General features: G+C 51.8%; 1 protein-coding gene across 1 annotated transcript in view; it reads left to right on the top strand.

The window, feature by feature from the left end:
* Positions 1 to 16,142, top strand: part of ankrd45 (ankyrin repeat domain 45) — a 32,814-nt gene that overhangs the window by 12,711 nt on the left and 3,961 nt on the right.

The following is a 16,142-nucleotide window of genomic DNA, read 5'->3' as shown; positions in this document are numbered from 1 at the left end:
ACGGCAGCAGAGCGAGGCTCTCCTCGAAATCGCTTCCAGCCAGCGGGAGGACTGTGCTCTCCTGCGGGAGCTGCTGCAGCGTCCGGCCGCCCGGGAGGCCGAGCCGGTGACCAACCCCGCCCGGCCGCCGCAGATTGCCCTCCAGAAGATGTCAGCCGACGACGACCCAGAGGCTTATCTGGACATATTTGAGGGCACTGCGGCGGCGTGCGGGTGGCCGGAGGAGGACTGGGCTGTGCGGCTTCTTCCCGTGCTGGCCGGGGCAGCGCAGCTAGCCGCCCACAGCCTGCCAGCGTCCGATCGACATGAGTACAAGCAGCTGCGGAGGGCCATCCTGGACCGGCTCGGCAGCACACCAGAGGGACACCGCCGCCGGTTCAGGGCCCTTCCCTTTGAGGACGCTGGCCGCCCCTTCTCCTACACGAAGCAGCTCCTCGATGCGGCGAGGCGCTGGCTTCAGCCGGGGATGCGCTCCGCCGAGGACGTCATGGAGCAGGTGGCACTGGAGCAGTTTGTCGCCGGGCTGCCATCGTCAACGGCGAATTGGGTCCAGTGTCACCGCCCTGCCAGCCTGGAGGCAGCCGTCGTCCTCGCGGAGGACCACCTTTCGCTTCCCCGGCGGAGCATGAAGGAGGAGCCCCGACAATCTGTCGTCCCCGCGGACCGACCCGTTCCAGCCCCAAGGAGGAGGTTCCCGACAGCAGCCGCTGCACCGCGTTCCCCTCAACCCACGACCCGGCCCCTTCCCACCCAAGCCCTACCTCATCTCTCTCTCTCTCTCTCTCCCCAGGATCCAGCCTCCGCCTCTGGTCGCCCGGCACCACGGGGGGCTCCTCAGGCGCCAGGGCAGGAGTGCTGGCGGTGCGGGCAGCCCGGCCACTTCCGGCGGGAGTGTCCCATGATGGAGGTCGGACAGTTGGTCCAGGTTGCGGGACCGCCAGTTGCCTCCCCCGGTTTAGAAGGGACGTACCGTATACCGGTATGTATACAGGGGGGTACCCACCAGGCTCTGATGGACACGGGCTGTAATCAGACGATGATCCATCAGCGCTTGGTTCGGCCGGGGGCATTGGTGGAAGCATCGTGGGTGAAGGTGAGGTGTGTGCATGGGGATATTCACCAGTACCCGGAGGTGACTCTGGAAATATCTTTTAGGGGAAAAAAGCATAGAGTCAGGGCTGGAGTTAGTACTCGCCTCACGCACCCTCTGATCTTGGGAACAAATTGGCCGGGGTTTGCTAAGCTAGCGAGGGCTATGGGGGTGCGTTCACGGGAGTCAGGGAAATGTGAGTGGTGTGCTGTGTTTAGTGGCGAATCGGAAGCGGCTGACGGCGACGAAGGGGGAACAGACACGGAGGGGGCCGGGGAGGTCCCTCTACCACCGGAGGGTGCCGGGGAGGCCCCTCTGCCCCCGCCAGTGTTCCCGGTTGAGGATTTCCCCCTCGAACAGTCTAGGGACGGGACCCTTCAGCACGCTTTCGATCAGGTGGTGAGTATTGATGGCTCCCAGCTCCACCCAAACACAGCACTCACACACCCCCACTTTGTTGTTATTAGGGACAGGCTGTATCGTGTGAGCCGTGACACACAGACAGGAGAGATCAATACCCAGTTGTTGGTACCACAAAGCCGTCGGGAAATGATTTTCCAGGCGGCTCATCACAACCCCATGTCAGGTCACCTAGGGTACGATAAGACACTACACCGGATCATGGCCCGATTTTATTGGCCGGGCATTCGCGCGGATGTGAAGCGGTGGTGTGCATCCTGCAGCGAATGTCAGCTGGTTAATCCGCCGGCCACCCCAAAAGCGCCTCTGCGCCCACTCCCATTAATTGAGGTGCCTTTTGAGAGAGTTGGTATGGACCTCATCGGGCCATTAGACCGGAGTGCACGGGGATATCGCTTTGTACTCGTCCTAGTGGATTATGCAACACGATATCCCGAGGCAGTGCCGTTGCGCAATATCTCTGCAAAGAGCGTTGCACAGGCACTGTTTCATATAATCTCCCGAGTCGGGATCCCGAAAGAGATCCTGACTGACCAGGGCACGTCATTTATGTCACGCACACTACGCGAGCTGTATGAACTGTTGGGCGTCCGCTCAATCCGGACTAGTGTTTACCATCCACAGACCGATGGCCTGGTGGAGCGGTTTAACAAAACGCTAAAGAACATGGTTCGTAAGTTCGTTCACGAGGATAGCCGTAATTGGGATAAATGGCTAGACCCTCTGTTGTCTGCAGTGCGGGAGGTGCCTCAGTCCTCCACGGGATTTTCTCCCTTTGAACTCTGTTTGGCAGGAAGCCACGGGGTGTTTTGGACCTATTTAAAGAAAACTGGGAGGAGGGTCCGAGCACAAGTAAAAACGAAATTCAGTACGTTATGGACCTGCGAGCAAAACTCCATTCACTGGGGCAGTTATCACGGGAGAATTTGCTGCAGGCTCAGGAACGTCAGCAGCGCCTGTACAACAGAGGGTCGAAACTGAGACAATTTTCACCGGGAGATAAAGTACTTGTGTTACTCCCGACTTCTAGCTCCAAATTACTCGCCAAGTGGCAAGGGCCCTTCGTGGTCACACGACGAGTGGGGGACGTAGATTATGAGCTGGTGCGTTCTGACAGGGGGGGAGCAACACAGATCTACCACGTAAACCTCCTTAAAACATGGAGGGAAGTGGCGTCTGCTTCTCTGGCCACCACGGTGATAGAGAGAGATGAGTTGGGACCGGAGGTCATTATTAACACCGAATTAGCCCCGGTCTGTTGCGGCGACCATCTCTCACCCGGTCAGGTGGCAGACGTTGCCGCGTTGCAAGGGCGGTTTGCCGATGTGTTCTCCCCGCTGCCAGGGCGCACCTCTCTCATAAACCACCGCATAGAAACGCCCCCGGGCGTGGCCATTCGTTCACGGCCCTATCGGCTGCCTGAACACAAGAGGAAAATTGTTCAGGCGGAGCTTCAGGCTATGCTAGAGATGGGAGTAATAGAAGAGTCCACCAGTGACTGGTGTTGCCCTGTCGTGCTGGTACATAAGCCGGACGGGTCAATCTGGTTCTGTGTGGACTACCGCAGGGTTAACGAGGTGTCGAAATTCAATGCTTATCCAATGCCCCGGGTCGACGAACTCCTGGACCGGCTAGGCACTGCTCGTTTTTATACGACACTGGATTTAACCAAGGGCTACTGGCAGATTCCCCTTTCTCCAGAGTCGAACGAAAAAACGGCCTTCTCCACTCCGTACGGTTTGTACCAATTTGTCACACTTCCTTTCGGGTTGTTCGGGGCTCCAGCCACCTTCCAACGGCTCATGGACCGAGTGCTGCGTCCCCACTCTGCAAATGCTGCTGCTTACTTGGATGATGTCATCATCCACAGTGAGACATGGGAGCAGCATATGCAGCAGGTGGGGGCAGTGCTCGAGTCCCTGAGGCAGGCGGGGCTCACGGCCAACCCAAAGAAGTGTGCGGTTGGGCGGAGGGAGGTACGGTATCTGGGGGTACCACTTGGGCGGCGGGCAGGTGCGGCCACAGATAGAGAAAACTGCCGCCATTTCTGCCTGTCCGGTGCCCAAGACGAAAAAAGAGGTCAGGAGGTTCGTGGGGGTGGCCGGTTACTACAGGCGGTTCATCCCCGCCTTTTCGGAGCTGACCAGCCCTCTGACCGACCTGACCCGAAAGGGTGCTTCAGATCCGGTCCAGTGGACGGAGCAATGTCAGCTGGCGTTTGAGAGGGTTAAGAAAGCCCTCTGTGGAAAGCCGCTTCTGTTCACCCCTAACTTCTCTCTACCTTTTGTTTTGCAGACCGACGCCTCGAACAGTGGGGTGGGGGCTGTTTTGTCCCAGCAGATAGAGGGGGTTGACCGCCCCGTACTGTACATTAGCCGTAAGCTGGCTCAGAGGGAGGTGAACTACAGTACGGTGGAAAAGGAGTGCCTCGCCATACGGTGGGCGGTCGGCGCCCTGCGTTACTACCTCCTGGGGCGCCCTTTCACCCTCTATTCGGACCATGCCCCGCTCCAGTGGCTCCACCTCATGAAGGATGCCAACGCCCGGATCACTCGTTGGTATCTGGCGTTACAGCCGTTTAACTTCAAGGTGATCCACAGGCCGGGTAACCGGATGGTCGTGGCCGATTTCCTCTCCCGCTCGGCGGAGGGGGGGGGGGGAAGTCAGCTGTCGGCCGGCGGGATCCCGGCCTGAGTCGGGCGGTGGGGGTATGTGGCAGCCGGGTGTGGTTAGAGCGCCGGCTGCTGGGGTGAGGGGAGTGGCTCGGCCGGAGACCAGACAGCTGATCGGAATCAGGTAATCAGGCATTTAATATAAAGCATGTTGGTAACCTGGTTCTGATCTGTCTTGCAGTAGGCTGGGTCCTGGGAAGACGACACACCCTGTCCTGGCCTTGCCCGCTCGGAAAGTACAGCGGAGCTGCCTGTTGTGTGCACAATTCTCGAACAATAAACACTGTTGTTTTTGCCCAACCCCGAACGCTTCCGTCTCTTACCTTTTACCTGAGCCATCCCGCTCACAACACCCTTCAACGAGGGGCTGTAATGAAGCAACCTGTACTGCCTCAACCAACTATCCTGAAATTTGAGAGTCTTTTTTGCCAGCGACTGAGTCTGAATGAAGTGGACATTGGACTGGTGTGGGCAAGTACCATGCTCCTCCAAGCGCTGATCTGCCTGGCCACTGCTTCCAGCATTCCTCTCCCTGTCTCTCTTTGCTGCCTGCATTGTGACCACCAGATACCATATTTTTACCAGAAGAACAATCAATGACTAACCTTGATGATCATTTTTACCTAATACATTGCATATTCAGATATTGTGCTTGCATTGCTAGTTTTAAGCATTACTTAAATATTATCATGCTGTTTAGCTAACTATAGAGTAAGTAAGTGTATAAAGATAAGTAAGTTATATAATACAACAACATACAGTGAAACATTAGCTTTGTAAGGGATAATGCTGGAAGCAGCAGAAAAGAATACATGCTGCACGTATTTGCATCGTGGCCGCCATTATGGATTATGAAATATGGATTTCAAATAATACACCTCAAGGTGTAATGCCAGCCGTGGCCACGATGCCAATAAAAAGGTGGTGCATTATTATCCCTGCTTTATACCACGGTTCAGGTTGCCACACTTTCTTTATGTTAATTTGCAGATATAATTTCCACTTCAACAGCTACCTAAAAAGTTAGCTATCTAAGGGATAATGGAAGCAGAAAATTATGCATGTTCGAGGTGGTATTCGCCTGGTGGCCGCCATTACACCTCGGTTTGCACTTGCTACACTTGCTTTATGTTAATTTGCGGATGTAATTTCCACTTTTTATCGCGTTATCGTTTTCTTAACTTACAGGACAAACTGTCCTTACTAACTCGACCGACATCATATAATGTGAAATGTATTGGTATGCAATGGCTAAGACAACCTAGTCGTTAGTTGTCCATAGCTAACATTCGCTAACTAACTTAACCTGTCCTTGGCAAGCTAACGTTAGCATATCCTAGCACTCTGTTGAAAAACTCACTTAAAAAAAAAAAGTCAAATGTCCTGCCAGTGCAGGCCAGGGTCCATTCTCCTCTTTTTTGCGCCCTTTCCTTCCTCCTCCATTACTAGCAAACACGTCTTTTTATTTGTCTGGAACAGATTTTTTTCGCATCAACTCCAAATTCCACACTCATCTTAAACCACCAACGCTAATCTGAACTCAACTCAACGGCTCGTGGATCAAGGACCCCGGTGGGCGTAACCAAGTGTGTCAAAGTGGGAAGGGGAGTCACACTTATGTTTTCCTTAAAAAACGGAAATAAGTTCAAAGTAAATAGGACATAACAAACAACGGATCAGTTACAGGATTTGGTTCATAAAAGAAGGACATATTTAAAAATAATAATACCGTTTATTTCGTACGAAACGTGCACACAAAAGACAGCTCCCCGGCACTTCCAGGACGGCAAGGCCAGGACGGGGTGTGTCGTCTTCCCAGGACCCAGCCTACTGCAAGACAGACCAGAACCAGGTTACCAACAGGCTTTATTTTAACTGACTGATTACCTGATTCCGATCAGCTGTCTGGTCTCCGGCTGAGCCACTCCCCTCACCCCAGCAGCCGGCTGCCACATACCCCCACCGCCCGACTCAGGCCGGGATCCCGCCGGCCGAAAGCTGACTCCCCCCCCCCCCCCCCTCCGCCGAGCGGGAGAGGAAATCAGCCACGACCATCCGGTTACCCGGCCTGTGGATCACCTTGAAGTTAAACGGCTGTAACGCCAGATACCAACGAGTGATCCGGGCGTTGGCATCCTTCATGTGGTGGAGCCACTGGAGCGGGGCATGGTCCGAATAGAGGGTGAAAGGGCGCCCCAGGAGGTAGTAACGCAGGGCGCCGACCGCCCACCGTATGGCGAGACACTCCTTTTCCACCGTACTGTAGTTCACCTCCCTCTGAGCCAGCTTACGGCTAATGTACAGTACGGGGCGGTCGACCCCCTCTACCTCCTGGGACAAAACGGCCCCCACCCCACTGTTCGAGGCGTCGGTCTGCAAAACAAAAGGTAGAGAGAAGTTAGGGGTGAACAGAAGCGGCTTTCCACAGAGGGCTTTCTTAACCCTCTCAAACGCCAGCTGACATTGCTCCGTCCACTGGACCGGATCTGAAGCACCCTTTCGGGTCAGGTCGGTCAGAGGGCTGGTCAGCCCCGAAAAGGCGGGGATGAACCGCCTGTAGTAACCGGCCACCCCCACGAACCTCCTGACCTCTTTTTTCGTCTTGGGCACCGGACAGGCAGAAATGGCGGCAGTTTTCTCTATCTGTGGCTGCACCTGCCCGCCGCCCAAGTGGTACCCCAGATACCGTACCTCCCTCCGCCCAACCGCACACTTCTTTGGGTTGGCCGTGAGCCCCGCCTGCCTCAGGGACTCGAGCACTGCCCCCACCTGCTGCATATGCTGCTCCCATGTCTCACTGTGGATGATGACATCATCCAAGTAAGCAGCAGCATATGCAGAGTGGGGACGCAGCACTCGGTCCATGAGCCGTCGGGGCTAATTCGGTGTTAATAATGACCTCCGGTCCCAACTCATCTCTCTCTATCACCGTGGTGGCCAGAGAAGCAGACGCCACTTCCCTCCATGTTTTAAGGAGGTTTACGTGGTAGATCTGTGTTGCTCCCCCCCTGTCAGAACGCACCAGCTCATAATCCACGTCCCCCACTCGTCGTATGACCACGAAGGGCCCTTGCCACTTGGCGAGTAATTTGGAGCTAGAAGTCGGGAGTAATACAAGTACTTTATCTCCCGGTGAAAATTGTCTCAGTTTCGACCCTCTGTTGTGCAGGCGCTGCTGACGTTCCTGAGCCTGCAGCAAATTCTCCCGTGATAACTGCCCCAGTGAATGGAGTTTTGCTCGCAGGTCCATAACGTACTGAATTTCGTTTTTACTTGTGCTCGGACCCTCCTCCCAGTTTTCTTTAAATAGGTCCAAAACACCCCGTGGCTTCCTGCCAAACAGCAGTTCAAAGGGAGAAAATCCCGTGGAGGACTGAGGCACCTCCCGCAATGCAAACAACAGAGGGTCTAGCCATTTATCCCAATTGCGGCTATCCTCGTGAACGAACTTACGAACCATGTTCTTTAGCGTTTTGTTAAACCGCTCCACCAGGCCATCGGTCTGTGGATGGTAAACACTAGTCCGGATCGAGCGGACGCCCAACAGTTCATACAGCTCGCGTAGTGTGCGTGACATAAATGACGTGCCCTGGTCAGTCAGGATCTCTTTCGGGATCCCGACTCGGGAGATTATATGAAACAGTGCCTGTGCAACGCTCTTTGCAGAGATATTGCGCAACGGCACTGCCTCGGGCTATCGTGTTGCATAATCCACTAGGACGAGTACAAAGCGATATCCCCGTGCACTCCGGTCTAATGGCCCGATGAGGTCCATACCAACTCTCTCAAAAGGCACCTCAATTAATGGGAGTGGGCGCAGAGGCGCTTTTGGGGTGGCCGGCGGATTAACCAGCTGACATTCGCTGCAGGATGCACACCACCGCTTCACATCCGCGCGAATGCCCGGCCAATAAAATCGGGCCATGATCCGGTGTAGTGTCTTATCGTACCCTAGGTGACCTGACATGGGGTTGTGATGAGCCGCCTGGAAAATCATTTCCCGACGACTTTGTGGTACCAACAACTGGGTATTGATCTCTCCTGTCTGTGTGTCACGGCTCACACGATACAGCCTGTCCCTAATAACAACACAGTGTGGGTGTGTGAGTGCTGTGTTTGGGTGTAGCTGGGAGCCATCAATACTCACCACCTGATCGAAAGCGTGCTGAAGGGTCCCGTCCCTAGACTGTTCGAGGGGGAAATCCTCAACCGGGAACACTGGCGGGGGCAGAGGGGCCTCCCCGGCACCCTCCGGTGGTAGAGGGACCTCCCCGGCCCCCTCCGTGTCTGTTCCCCCTTCGTCGCCGTCAGCCGCTTCCGATTCGCCACTAAACACAGCACACAACTCACATTTCCTGACTCCCATGAACGCACCCCCATAGCCCCCGCTAGCTTAGCAAACCCCGGCCAATTTGTTCCCAAGATCAGAGGGTGCGTGAGGCGAGTACTAACTCCAGCCCTGACTCTATGCTTTTTACCCCTAAAAGATATTTCCAGAGTCACCTCCGGGTACTGGTGAATATCCCCATGCACACACCTCACCTTCACCCACGATGCTTCAACCAATGCCCCCGGCCGAACCAAGCGCTGATGGATCATCGTCTGATTACAGCCCGTGTCCATCAGAGCCTGGTGGGTACCCCCCTGTATACATACAGGTATACGGTACGTCCCTTCTAAACCGGGGGAGGCAACTGGCGGTCCCGCAACCCAGACCAATTGTCCGACCTCCATCATGGGACACTCCCGCCGGAAGTGGCCGGGCTGCCCGCACCGCCAGCACTCTTGCCCTGGCGCCTGAGGAGCCCCCCGTGGTGCCGGACGACCAGAGGCGGAGGCTGGATCCTGGGGAGAGAGAGAGAGAGAGAGAGAGATGAGGTAGGGCTTGGGTGGGAAGGGGCCGGGTCGTGGGTTGAGGGGAACGCGGTGCAGCGGCTGCTGTCGGGAACCTCCTCCTTGGGGCTGGAACGGGTCGGCCCGCGGGGACGACAGGTTGTCGGGGCTCCTCCTTCATGCTCCGCCGGGGAAGCGAAAGGTGGTCCTCCGCGAGGACGACGGCTGCCTCCAGGCTGGCAGGGCGGTGACACTGGACCCAATTCGCCGTTGACGATGGCAGCCCGGCGACAAACTGCTCCAGTGCCACCTGCTCCATGACGTCCTCGGCAGAGCGCATCCCCGGCTGAAGCCAGCGCCTCGCCGCATCGAGGAGCTGCTTCGCGTAGGAGAAGGGGCGGCCAGCGTCCTGGAAGGGAAGGGCCCTGAACCGGCGGCGGTGTCCCTCTGGCGTGCTGCCGAGCCGGTCCAGGATGGCCCTCCGTAGCTGCTTGTACTCATGTCGATCGGACGCTGGCAGGCTGTGGGCGGCTAGCTGCGCTCCCCCGGCCAGCAGGGGAAGACGCAGCACAGCCCACTCCTCCTCCGGTCACCCGCACGCCGCCGCAGTGCCCTCAAATATGTCCAGATAAGCCTCTGGGTTATCGTCGGCTGACATCTTCTGGAGGGCAATCTGCGGCGGCCGGGCGGGGTTGGTCACCGGCTCGGCCTCCCGGGTGGCCGGACGCTGCAGCAGCTCCCGCAGGAGAGCACGGTCCTCCCGCTGGCTGGAGGCGATTTCGAGGAGAGGCCTCGCTCTGCTGACGTTGCAGGGCCGTGGTGCTCTCCTGCATGAGGGCGAGATGATGGAGGGCCTGGCCCAGCGGGCTTTCTCCTTCCGTCATCTGAGGGGTTCAGGTCCCTGTTCAGGCGCCACTGTGACCAGGATCGCTCAGGTTGAAGGCAAGAGACGGAAGGGTTCGGGGTTGGGCAAAAATAATACCGTTTATTTCGTACGAAACGTGCACACAACAGACAGCTCCCCGGCACTTCCAGGACGGCAAGGCCAGGACGGGGTGTGTCGGCTGCCCAGGACCCAGCCTACTGCAAGACAGACCAGAACCAGGTTACCAACATGCTTTATGTTAACTGACTGATTACCTGATTCCGATCAGCTGTCTGGTCTCCGGCCGAGCCACTCCCCTCACCCCAGCAGCCGGCGCTCTAACCACACCCGGCTGCCACACTGATCTACTTATAATGTCAATGTGTGGGCTTTCTAACAATACCTCAACAGCTCCACCTAAAATCTGAGGTTTAAAAATGTGGCTGGCCATAAAACACGATGTCGCCGTTACTACAATGTACTTGGTACGATCGCCACCAAACTTCACATGTAAATCATCGGTTCATGCCTCAACAACTCTACGTAAAATCTGAGGTTTCAAAATGTGGCGTTTCCATGGCAGCGCATCCCTCACCATAAAACACAATTTTCTCATAACTCCAGTGAACATTCTCCAAACGGCCCCAAACTTCATATGTTTGATAACGATGCAGACCTAAAGACACCTAGGACTAACACGGGGTGTCATCGTATGCCGTTGCCATGGCAAGACAATGCTCGCCATGAAACACTGTTTTCTCATAACTCCAGTAAACATTCTCCAAACGGCCCCAGACTTCATATGTTTGATAACGATGCCGTCCTCAAGTCACCTAGGCCTATTATGGGTTGTCATCATAAGCGGTTACCATGGTGACAGATAACTCATCGTGTTTATGTTACAGCTGTAACTCCCATGTACATTCTCTGATCGGCCTGAAACTTCCCACGTTTGCTAACGGCGAGTCCTTGAGACACCTTTGTGTTGGGTCGACATACGGACAACAGCGGACCTGCGCGGAGCGTCGAACACCCGCTCATCGCTGCTCGCAGCTTTAATTATTATTATTATTATTATTATTATTATTATTATTATTATTATTATTATTAATAATAATGTTTTTGTGTGTGGTTTAGGGAGGGTGGCGCCCTATCACCCTCTATGGGCCAGCCACCACTGATTGATATATGCTTTATTGATCGCAATTTGGGAAATGATTTCGTTACAGAAGCAGCAGTGTCTTCTGACATTAAAATACAAATACTTAAAAAGTGAAAACGAGAATAAACATTTAAAAAGGAAAATACAATGACAAATATTATATCCTATAAAATATTCTGGATAATTAAAATGTTCTACAGTCTTATTGCAGAAGGCAGGAATGTTTTGCTATAACTGTGTGACAGCGGAGCTGGACCAGTCTGTTGGAGAAAGAGCTGCGCAGTCTGTCCAGCTGCAGGTAGAGAGGGTTAGGGGGTTATTCATGATTGATAACAGTTTGTTCAGAGTCCCTTCTCCCCCACAGCTTCAAAATTGACAGAGCCACCCTTGTTAATCAATCTATTGACTCTGCTGGTTCGTTCCAGAACTCTCTAACTGCAGAACTTTACCAGAGGTTGGAGACATACTCAGGTCTTGTACTTAAGTAAAAGTAAAAGTCCTGCATTCAAAATGTTCCTCCAGTGAAAGTAGAAAGTACTCTCATCAAAATGTACTTAAAGTAGCGACAGTAAAAGTAGTCATTGTTTGATTGGTCCATTTCAGAATAATATCTCTGATATGTTTTATAATTATTGATCATTAAAGTGTTCTCAGAGCTGGTAAAGGTGCAGCTAGTTTGAATGGCTTTGTATACTGCAGGGTAGCTGCTGGATTTACTCCAGGTGAACTAAAGTCTGATTTAAGGGCTGATTATACTCTGCCTGGCCAAAAAAAAGGTCCCACACTCTAATATCCGTTGGACCGCCTTTAGCTTTGATTACGGCACGCATTCTCTGTGGCCTCGTTTCCACAAGCTTCTGCAATGTCACAACATTTATTTCTGTCTTGCATTCATTTTTTTTCATCTTGTATTGATGACGGGAGATTCAGACCACTGCGCAAAGTCTTCTCCAGCACATCCCAAAGATTCTCAATCAGGTTCAGGTCTAGACTCCGTGGGGACCAATCCATGTGTGAAAATGATGTCTCATGCTCCCTGAACCACTCTTTCACAATCTGAGCCCGATGGATCCTGGCATTGTCATCTTGGAACATGCCCGTTCCATCAGGGAAGAAAAAATCCATTGATGGAATAACCTGGTCATTCAGTATATTCAGGTAGTCAGCTGACCTCATTCTTTGCATAGCCGTGGGAAGATGATTTGGGTTGGGGGTGCTGAAGACTGAGAGGTGTTCCGATAGGCTAAATAAAAGACAGGCATACGTGTGCGCAATATTTAAACACCACACGATGTATTTCATTGTAAACCAGATAGGCTACTGTGATGTGAACACTAAAACAAAAGGCTACTTATTTCAATAAAAAAATGTTTACAGCTTTAAAGACGGTATTGTAAATGAGCGACTTCCGAAAAAACATTAAACCAAACAAGCATCAACAGAAACCTGCAGTGTTCTCAGGGGCAGGGAAGAATGCACAATATGTCTATTAGTATCTGTTGAGCTGTGGTGCACTACTGTTGCACAGATAACGTTGCATTCGGAGGAAAAGCATACACGGAGAGTGAATTATCTTTAGCCGTACTTGGCGTATTTATTCGGTGTGCTCTGACACATCAGTCTCACGGTCAGAGCTACTACGGCATCAACTACTACTGAACAAGCATTTAGTTCAACCTTTTATAGGCTGTACCTTAGAATCGCACACAACTGAGAACAGTTATTATATCTCAACAATCTCAACTGACATGAAAAACAAAAAAGTCAGCGTCGAACTATTTACAGTACACTGCTCGGCGGCAGCTGAGCTGATCAAATCAAGCGCTTACCGTTGGGCCTTTCACAGTACTACTCCAAACACGGACTGACGCTCAGGCGTCATGGAAATAAAATCTCTCATGAGCGCATTCATGTCCACATCGTCCATAATGTCTTTGTGGACATTCATCAATGAAAGATGCGTCAGCCTCTTCTGTGTCATTGTGGACCTTAACCAAGTCTTTAACCTTCTCAAAGTGGAGAACGATCGTTCCGATGAGGCCACTGATATTGGCAGAGCCAGACATAACTGGATGACTTTCTCAACCTCAGAAAAGAGAGCTCTCGTCTGTGGATGGAGATTACAAAGACGTGCTGCTACATCTTTAACTGTGGTGCACCGAGACTCCTTGGTGACAGTGTTCAGCATTTTAAGCTGGAGATCAAGGCGGCAGTTGTCCAGCTCCATAGGAAGCTGAAGGCTGTCCAAGTCCACTGTTTCTCCCTGTGCTGCTGCTATAACTGCCCTCTCTCTTTTCCCCGCTAGCGTCAAAGTCTCTTGGTCGAACCTTCTTTGAAGCTCCCCTGAAACTAGATCGACAGCCTCATAGAATTCCCGTTTCCAAGAGGCTGTTGGTGCGCTGCGAGTGAGTGCTTCTGGCTCTGCAGTTTGCCTAAATCGTGCCGGGGTTCTGCTCTCTCTCGTTTCTGGCATTTTGAGATCCATTCTTGAGGAATGTTCTTCCACCTTCTGAAACATCTGCACAACATTTGGGTCGTCTCGAAGGGCCGCAATGCTGTTTTTCAGTACATTTGCGCACTCAAGTGTGCCAAGCGCACTCATTGTGGAGCTCTGCAGCTTCCGTGCCACAGCCTCACACGGTTCAAACAGTGCCTGGCAACAGAGCAGGCCGAAGAGAGTTCTGCCTTTACGGGCTTGCTTCCACAGCCCGACAATCTTTGCTCTGCTGTCACCTCTTGTGGTTTTGTCATCTTTCAACAACGTTAGTGTGGCCAGCAGAGTGTTGTAAGATGAACATATGCGCCTGATGGCTGTGGCCCGCACACACCACCTGGTTGGGCACAGGCCTAGGATGTTAACTGCAACCTCGTCGCAACTACTGAAAAGCGATTCATAAAGCTGTTTACGCTTTGACGACTCTCGTATCACACCAGCAACACCCCGCACAAAGTTTAATGTATCGGCCACTAGGCCAACTTCGCAGGCGACTTCTTGGAGAACTAAATCAAGTGCGTGGTTGTTGCAGTGAACGTACATGGACAGAGGGCACAGTTCTTTCAGACGGGCCTGGACTCCTGAGAAACAGCCGGACATATTACTAGCGCCATCAAAACAATAAGCAATAAGTCTTTCAATCGGAATGTTCAGTCTCAAAAACACATCCTTGATGCAAGAAAATAAAGTTTGTCCGGTAGAGTCAGGAGCATTATAAAAACCCAAAAACAAGCAATGCGCCTCCAGGCTGCTGTCAAGAAACTGCAAACAACATGAGAACTGTTCTGTGGTGCTAATGTCAGTAGTGCCATCAGCAACTAGTCCATAAAACATGGATTCGGAAGAATTGGCGACAATGTTCCTCTGAATTGCATGCGCGAACTGTTGAATGATCTCGTTCTGTATGGTGTTTGACATCCAATTGTCTCGTCTCATAATCCACTCTCTTTCCTTCGGAAGATCATATGTTCGCTCCAGCATGTATCCAAACAGTATACCATCACGTGTAGTGTCTCCCCTGAACGGAATACCTTTGCTGCCCAAAAAACGAATACTTCTGAACAGTAGTTCCAAAACATGACGAGCAGTCGCCTGTTGTTTGCAAACCGCATCAGATAAGAGAGCGTTAATCGGTGTGCCTTCCAGTGCAGCAAGTCTCTGAATGGAGTCTGTGTGCAGTTTAGATTTTTCATGTTCGTTGAATTTTGAGGTAGCCTTACGCCAGTTTCCGAAACCACCCGACAGAAATGGGTTGTCTGCACGAACACTATCAGCATTGATCAGTCTTTTTTCTTTGGCTCTCAGGCAAGCAAAACACAAGACACGATCTATCTCTGGAACATAATGTAGCCACTTCCACCTGTTAAACCAGGATGGTGAAAATGTACGACTGTACGTTTCATTCCCACAACGTCGACCAGGAAAATTAAAGTTCAACGGTTGGAAAGGCTCAGTGGGTACACATCCACTGTCAGTGGCAGCAGCATTGTGCAGAGACGTGGCGGGCTTTGGAGGGCCGTTATTACCGTCATCATTTGTGTCAGTGATCTCTGCATCTTCTGAAACGGAGGATGAACTGCTGCTGCTAGCTGGATTTGTTTCCGTTTCTCCAATCTGGAGACACTCTGGTGGTGTAGACCTACTGGTTTTAGACACTGGTATTGGTAATCCACTGAAAAAATCTGAAATTCGTTTCTGTGCCATTTTAACGTTCAGGCTGCCATTTTAGCTTAAACAATCCCGTGGCTACTTCATATGACATCTGATATAACCAGAATGCACAGCGCTATCGAAAACGTTTTGAAGATTATTTTTGTAATAATTAAGAAACTGTATTAAACCATATTACACAACATAATTTTAAATTTTAGACATTTTATGCATTTAATAGTTTATGTATTTTATCGTTAGTTTTTTTTTGTCAACTGGCGGGGCTGCTACGATATTCCAACTGTCGGGACCAGACCTCCAGCAGGGGGTGATGCAGCACCCCCAGCACCCCTACTTCCCACGGCTATGATTCTTTGGGCACGTTGCTGAACCTAGACCAGAACAACTGCAGCAATCCCAGATCATAGCACTGCCCCCACAGGCTGGTGACCTTTTTTTTGGCCTGGCAGTGTATTTCACATCTTTGATCCAAATCTGTAACTAAAGGGATTAAATAAATGTAGTGGAGTACAAGTACACGATTTACCTCTGACTTGGAGTGGAGTACACAGTAGCAAAAAAAATGAAATACTCAAGTAGTAATACAGTACAGTTCTTTAGTAAATCTACTTTACAACACTAGATTAGATTCAACCTTATTGTCATTGAACAAAGTACTAAGACAATTAAATGTAGTTAGCATCTAACAAGAAGTGTAAAACAAGCTCAAGTGTCTCATTAAAAGCTCTAGTCTTAACAACAGATGTGGAAACTATTTGAAATGAAATGCCAAGTTTAAATTGCATTTGTAAGGGTGAGATATGTTAGGGAATATTTTGTGTAAGCTTATAAATCTCTCGCCCAGGCCTTGGGAATTTGTGTCTCTTCTCTCTGTCCTCCTTTGGCCTGGCTCTACAGCCTTGGAGGTGCTGTTATCTTCATTAAGGAGGGGCAGC

This window comes from Eleginops maclovinus, chromosome 6 (assembly GCF_036324505.1).
Source record: "Eleginops maclovinus isolate JMC-PN-2008 ecotype Puerto Natales chromosome 6, JC_Emac_rtc_rv5, whole genome shotgun sequence".
Lineage (NCBI taxonomy): Eukaryota > Metazoa > Chordata > Actinopteri > Perciformes > Eleginopidae > Eleginops > Eleginops maclovinus.
This window is presented reverse-complemented; position numbering and strand designations above follow the sequence as displayed.